Source organism: Leptidea sinapis, chromosome 1 (assembly GCF_905404315.1).
Source record: "Leptidea sinapis chromosome 1, ilLepSina1.1, whole genome shotgun sequence".
NCBI lineage: Eukaryota > Metazoa > Arthropoda > Insecta > Lepidoptera > Pieridae > Leptidea > Leptidea sinapis.
This window is the reverse complement of record NC_066265.1, coordinates 599,136-606,474: the sequence shown is the minus strand read 5'-3', so window position 1 is coordinate 606,474 and position 7,339 is coordinate 599,136. Positions and strand designations below refer to the sequence as shown.

The 7,339-nt window shown below is 43.0% G+C and overlaps 1 long non-coding RNA gene across 1 annotated transcript; it reads left to right on the top strand.

Annotated features, from left to right (window-relative positions):
• The first annotated feature begins 4,463 nt into the window (after window positions 1-4,463).
• On the top strand, window positions 4,464-5,352 carry LOC126980069 (uncharacterized). Its single transcript, XR_007732952.1, has 2 exons — window positions 4,464-4,577; window positions 5,062-5,352. It is a non-coding gene; the product is annotated as an uncharacterized LOC126980069 (long non-coding RNA).
• Window positions 5,353-7,339: the final 1,987 nt, after the last annotated feature.

The window sequence follows — 7,339 nt, the reverse complement described above, 5'->3', positions numbered from 1 at the left end:
GTAGGCGACCATCTCTCGGGGAAGAGAGGCGCAAGCGGCACACCCTAGGGAGTGTGCGCTGGGAATGCACAGAAGGTGCTGTCTAATAGAGACTTGGCGACATCAGAAGGATGATCACAATCGGGAGGTGAGGCTACATGTATCTGGTACCTGTCAATCCAGGTCAGACGAAAGATTGAAAGAGGAGAAAAAAAAAATATAGTGATTGGTTAGATCGAGTGATACGCCCCTAGGCTTCACTCGTACCGCACTATGTGGTAAGCGTTAAGCACTTTAGGTATTACAAGGAGGCCACCAAATGGTGGTGCTCCGCCAGCGCAAAGAGGCGCTCCTTGGAGGACTTAGCCGTCCTGAGTTTCCGTGCCAGGACGGATATTACGTGGATGTCGACTTCGTCTAGTGAGGCGTAGATCTCTTCCAGGTCTTTCAGGGTGCTTTGCACCTGTGATTGAGCCTGGGGAGGTACTGCCCGCCTGGGGCCACTGAAGGTGGCCGGTGCGGGGCGGGAGTAGACATTGAATGCCTGAGAGGGAGGGGATGCTTGTCTCCATGAGGTGGAGAGTTGGGGCCCGACAGTTTTATTCCTCATATGAGGAAACTGGGATTGGGAGTTAGAGGTCAGAGGTGGCCTTTGTTTTGGCGGCCTGGAAGTCTGCTTATTCTGCCTTCGGGGCGGAACGAGGGGCACAAGGGCATCCGCGATAATTCGCGGTATGGCCCTCCTGCCCGCAGAGCATGCATGCGGGAGGTGGTACCTCGTCGCGAGTGCGTTTGCACTCTTTGGTGCTGTGGGGTTCGAGGCACTTTACGCACCTGGGAGGGGCAGAGCAGTTTGCCGCTGCGTGACCATACATCTGGCAGCGGTGACATTGACCGGGGAACCCCCGCTTGTGTGGGGCTTCCACACGTATGTTGGAGAGCCCACATACGGTGAGCTCTCCTTTGAAAAGTTCCCTGGCTTCAGGGACGTTAGTTAGAATGCTAACGGCTACTTCTTCCCGGTACGGCTGTTCATTTTATGTACAGCCTCGACCGGAAAGCCTTTTTTGACAAGGTCCTCCTGTATGAGCTCATTAGAGCGCTCGTACGGGAGGCCTCGGAGGACAGCCTTGACCTTGCGCTCTTCCGGGAGCGCATAAGTGTGGTAAAGCACGTTGTTACGCGAGAGGAGGAGAGTGAGGTTGCGAAAGTTGTCCGTGGTCGGTACGACTATGCGTATTGCCTCACCTGTGTTTGAGGCACGGGTGTATCGCACCTTGTGATCGATGCAAAGTTGGGCTACGTATGTCCACTTTGCCTTATCTCGGAGAAAGATTGGCGGTGGAGGCTTGTTATTAGGGTGGACGGGCGAGCGTGTCGCCGGTTGGCAAGAGGAGGGTACAGAGTCCTGGGGTTAACTAATGTCGAGGGACATTAATGGTACTGAGAAGGAAGAGGAGGTTGAAATCTTATCAGTCGCGATGCGCTTGGGCTGACGCTTCTTTCTGGACTGAACCAGTTGAAATGAATCGTCTGAGGGACGATAGGGTCGAAGAGAGGTGTCGAGTACGGAACCAGTTAGTGTTCCGTTATCTGATTCCTCCGAGGAGGAATGGACTGGCCGCTTGCGGCTGCAGGAGGCGGAGTCTGAGAACTCCATGTCTGCAGGAACTAGAACTATAAAAATTGCTGTAAACAAGCTGCGGGCCGGAACGAATTCGACGTAACCAGTCGAACTTGGCGTAGTATACCTCGTACCACACGTAGCGGAGCTGCGTAGCGTAGCACTGGGCGTAGCGTGGCGGCGTAGCGGGGCGTGAGCACAGGCGCGTGTAGTAGTCTGCTCGGCGCGGGGGCCGAGACAAGGACACACACGTACGCACAAAAATAAGTAAGTAATACTTTAGTACAGTCCTGGTAACTAGTTTTAAGTATTTTGTATATATATCGTGTAACTTTTTAATAAATCATACCCCCCCGGCTCCTTAAAACCCCCGGCTCCTTAAAATTACACCGACCCGAATTAGTGGACAACGCCATACAAACACTGACTGACGCTATAATCAAAGCCCGTAACGCGAACATCCCGACGTTCACACCGAACCAAACAAACAAACTTCCACACGACATAACAAGACTTATCAAACTAAAAAACCAATACCGACATCACGCACAGAGACTTCATACGCGCCGGTTTAACACGATTATTAATTCACTTCAAAACCAAATATCTTTTAAAATAAAATCTCACACTTCCAACGAATGGAACAAAAAGCTCGAATCGCTTGACACCCGCGACAATTCCCTCTGGCAGTTCGCGAGACGCCTTAAAAACGTACACACCCCTCTACCCTGCTTCAGCACCCCCTCGGGCCCCGCCCGGTCGGACGCTGAAAAGGCCGAGGCCCTAGGTACACACTTTGAGCGACAGCATAGACTCACCGTGGATCTGAGCGACCCCGACACCGAACGCGAGGTGTCGCGGTCTCTAGACCACCTTTACAAAATAAACGGACCGACCGCACCTACGCCAGTTGTACCTCGCGAAGTCAAATTAATTTTAAAAACCTGATAACCGCGAAAAGCCCCCGGGCACGTCGACATACAGAACATACTTCTAAAACACCTCCCTTCAAAAGCAATAGACACCTTAGTTAATATATTGAATGCATGCCTCCGTCTTACCTATTTTCCCTCGTCCTGGAAAATAGCAGTAATCAACGCGATACACAAACTGGGAAAAGACCCCACCTCCCCCGCGAACTACAGACCAATTAGTTTACTTTGCACACAAAGTAAAATATTAGAAATTTTAATTAATAATAGAATAAACTCACTTATAGAATCAAACCTACCTGAGGAACAATTCGGTTTCCGAAGGTCACACGCCGCCGGAAGGTCAAACTTCCCGTAAACTCAATATCTCTTTAAAGCCACATATTAATAACCACCCGGTCGAATGGCAGTCACAGGCTAAATACCTAGGACTTATCCTCGACCGGAAACTTTCCTTCACGCCTCATATTAATTACGCCCGCTCTAAGGCACTTACTGCCTTGAGCCTGTTGAGACCCATTTTCTATAGGAATTCCACTCTCTCAACTAGTAACAAGCGTCTACTATACCAGTCCTACATACGCCCGGTCATGACATACGCAAGTCCGGTATGGATTAACACAAATCAAAACAATTATCGTAAACTACAAACTGTGCAAAATAGATCCCTTAAAACCATCTACCGGACCCACCCGCGTACAAATCTTAAACGACTTCATGTAAAGAAAAACATCCCAATATTAGAACAACACATACAAGAAATATCTCATAGCTTCTACAGAGGGCTACGCCGACTGAAGGACGGAATAAACCCCGCCCTCCGGTCGACTTGTAGTCGTAAGTCACTCACAGAGTACTGCCTCAGCATAAAACGTTATAAACATGCATTACCACATCACAACTGGTTAGAGCTCACAGAACACTAGCGTATACACACACACACTCACGCACACAGAGTTCTAGCTAGGTCTGAATAAATGTAAAACCAATATATTGTAACTTGGTTTAGTTATAAGAATTAAATAACGGCGAAAACTGGCCTCCTATTCCCTCTCCCTCCTTCCCCTTCCCAAGATCCCCCCCCTCCCCACACCCCTCTTATATTTATATATTATATATGTATGTATACATATCTATGTATTTATTTACCTTAGTTTTTAAGTTAGTTTTAAGTTCGAGTCATTAGTCTTAGGTTAAGTTAAGGTTAAGTGATAGGTTACGATTAATATTACGTTATGTCAATACCAAATAGCCAGGTTTTCCCAGTTTCCTGGATTTCCCCCCCACAAACCTCATGTATTAGTTTTTAAGCATAATAAAGTTTTATCCTTTAATACGTAGATAGGGTTGTAGAAATAATTTTTCTGATACCTACATATATAAGGCTTAATTGTAAATTGCTTTAATAAGTAGATTTAAGTAATTTTGTATATATATTTTAATACCAAATATAGAAATTTTGAATTTGAATTTTTTTTTTTTAATAAATCATATCTTCCATATATCTTCCACATATTCCTCACAGTCAAGCAGTTGTTTTATTTAATCGCCAAACGCTCAGTCTCTAAAGTCTCATTACGTCGTAGTTCTGAGATGTCAGTATAAGAGGTACGTATGAATGGATTTAAGAAAGGTTGAATGAAAGGTAATTGCAAGAAATTGAGACTAATAATTAAAGCGGATATATATATAATATTATACGACAATATATATTATCGTTTTTTATTAATTAGTTATATTATATTAGCTTATGAATTGTGATTTAAAAAATATTATACAACCTTCCTATCTCAAATAGCAAGACACCTTAAGTGTCATTGATAAAGATTCCCGGTAGGCGCAAGCGATAGGTGCAGCGACGGAGACGCCACAGATTATATTTAATCAAACGAGCGTGTAACCGAAGTTGTTCCGAAGGGCCCCGCCCGGGTCACCTTGAGCCGGCAGTCGTGTTCGAATCGTTTTAGATGAGAGTCACGGCATTGCTACACTAAACTAATTCTTTCTTTTCTAAATTAGTGTGTGTTTTCTCCCGTATTAGGGTAAGTTTTGAATGGCACATATAATTAATAGGTATTGATCATTTTATCATAATTCATAGCTAGCTTCTTTTATTTCAGCCTTTTAGTTTTCATTTTGTGTACGTAATTATAGTAGGCTTCATTTATTCATTATGTTTAATTCAGCTTTGCTTAAGCACTTTTGAAATAGTTTAGTATTAAAGTAATTTAAAGTAATTTGTCTACTCATTGCAACAGCTCGATTTTATTGCATCATCTTTTTACAAGACAACTTTCAAAAAGGATAACATTTTCTATTAGTTTGTATTTTAACTTAATATTGTTTCTATTACCCTTTTCTATTAGCCTTCAGCTTTTATTTTATTGTAAATTCCGTTCTGGTTGTACCTACACTATCGGCAACTCTTCTATGTGTTAATATCGAACCTGTTCGTATTGCCGACGTTGGTGCCCCAGAACGGAAATGAAAGACCACGTGTTAAGTTCCGCTGCTCTTAATTTCCAGGAATAAAATATGCAGTAATATATGAAGTAAAGCTCAAGCGCTCAAGTTACGGCAACTTCATCCCGATAGAAGCAGCTGGAACGCGGCTTCGGAGGCTGACCACGTGTGGCGTCTACTGCGTGACCCCTTTCTCCGACCCGGGCCATCCCAACATCTTCGGCCAAACACACAGGGGAGTACTCACAAGCCAAGAGTAAAAGCAGATATTAAGGCCCTACTCACGACCATATAAATTTGTGTGCCACAAGCCAGCCGCGGCAAAATTTGACAATAAATTGCTCGGTAAGCGAATCTGGTTTTATTTACCTGGAACCAAGTAAAGCCGCTTACCGGCACGCTGCCGCCATTTTGGCGTATTAGCCGCTGGACGGTACACAGTGCCGGAAGAAACTTGTGTCTTCTATCGAGTCCTCTCTCGAGAAGGTCGCGGAATGGGGTAAATTGAACCTTGTCCAATTTAACCCCAAGAAGACTCAAGTTTGCGCGTTTACCACTAAATAACCCCCATTTGTCGTATCACCGCTCTTCGAGAACACTTCTCTTAAAGTCGCGCCTAGTATCGGAATACTGGGTCTCGAAATCTCGAGCGATTGCCAATTCCGTGGCCATCTGGAGGGCAAAGCCAAATTCTACCGCATTTATCACGGGAAGTGTACCGAAGAGCTGTTTAACCTGATTCAAGGAGCTTTCTCCCTCGTACTACAAAGCTGTGGGATGAGCTTCCTTGTGCGGTGTTTCTGGGACGATACGACATGGGTACCTTCAAAAAAAGCGCGTACACCTTCCTTAAAGGCCGGCAACGCTCTTGTGATTCCTCTGGTATTGTAAGCGAATGTGGGCGGCGGTGATCACTTAACACCAGGTGACCCATACGCTCGTTTGTCCTCCTATTCCATAAAAAAAAAATACCACCAATACCCAAAATACTAAGTTACCAGACCCTACGAACAACTTGACGTCCCAGCCTATCAAAATATCAAGAACAGGCCGACACATCAAGTTGCCGGTGCGTTTCACTTGAAGGGGACTCCTGTAGCTGTACCTACAACCAATAATATCAATTAATACAAATGTCTAATATCTAACTTGGAACGTAATACCTTCGTAGCATTATAGATCGTAGAAATATTAATCGTGCATATTAACTGTAATAAGCGTATGCCGAAAGATTCGTTCTGAAAAGAGCATTTTATTTTATATACCGTAATAGTAGCTCTGATAAGAACCATTTCATAATGCTGTACATCAAGTCATAGAATCATACAAATCACCAGTAGTCATCTCATCAAAGTACAAGCATCGTCACGTTCTCAGTATCAAGCATCTCACCGCAGATATACTCACTATTCATGCAATTTTGATCAATGAGCGACAGAGTAGGTGCTAAATGCTCATTGACATCGGATGATCGAGGTTCGGCGCGAGTTTAAACAAGCGCGCACTCGCTGGCTGGTTTACTGCGATAGCATTAGTTTTAGAGCGAGATAGAACACATAATATTATTCTCAATAATTCTTATTGAATGAAACGTTTTACTATTGGTCAAAATGTAAGCTTTAGTATTGGTGTGTATTTTCTAAACTTGTAAATATTTTTTAAGTAACAATTGTAATTGGTTAACTAGTTTTAAGGATTTTGTATATATATATACAAAATCCAGGAATATGTGGAAGATGATAATTTATTTCAGTTACATGATATATATATATATATATATATATATATATATATATATATATATATATATATATATATAATGATGTGGAAGATGATAATTTATTTCAGTTACATGATATATATATATATATATATATATATATATGAAATAAATTATCATCTTCCACATATTCCTCACAGTCAAGCAGTTGTTTTATTTAATGTCCAAACACTCAGACTCTAAAATACTAATGCTATTTATATCACGGACACTTTATCATATTTACTATATACATGTAACTATACTTCAAACTTAATACAGCTCTTGCATTAATATTACTATATATATATATATACATATATATATATATATATAAGTTAAAAAAAAAGAATAATAAATATATATATTATTAGAGCGGTATTTAAAGAGAAATTACCCCAGGAGGGTACCGGCTCTTGTAGAGCCAGAGAATCCCTCCCCGAGCATTCGTGCTCGGGCTGCCCTTCGTATTCTGGGGAGGGCACAGTACCGTGTATGTCACAGGACAAACAGGGCAGCAACACCACGGCACCCCGCTCCACGCTTAATGTGGACTTTTGTAACATCCGGGGAATTCACTCC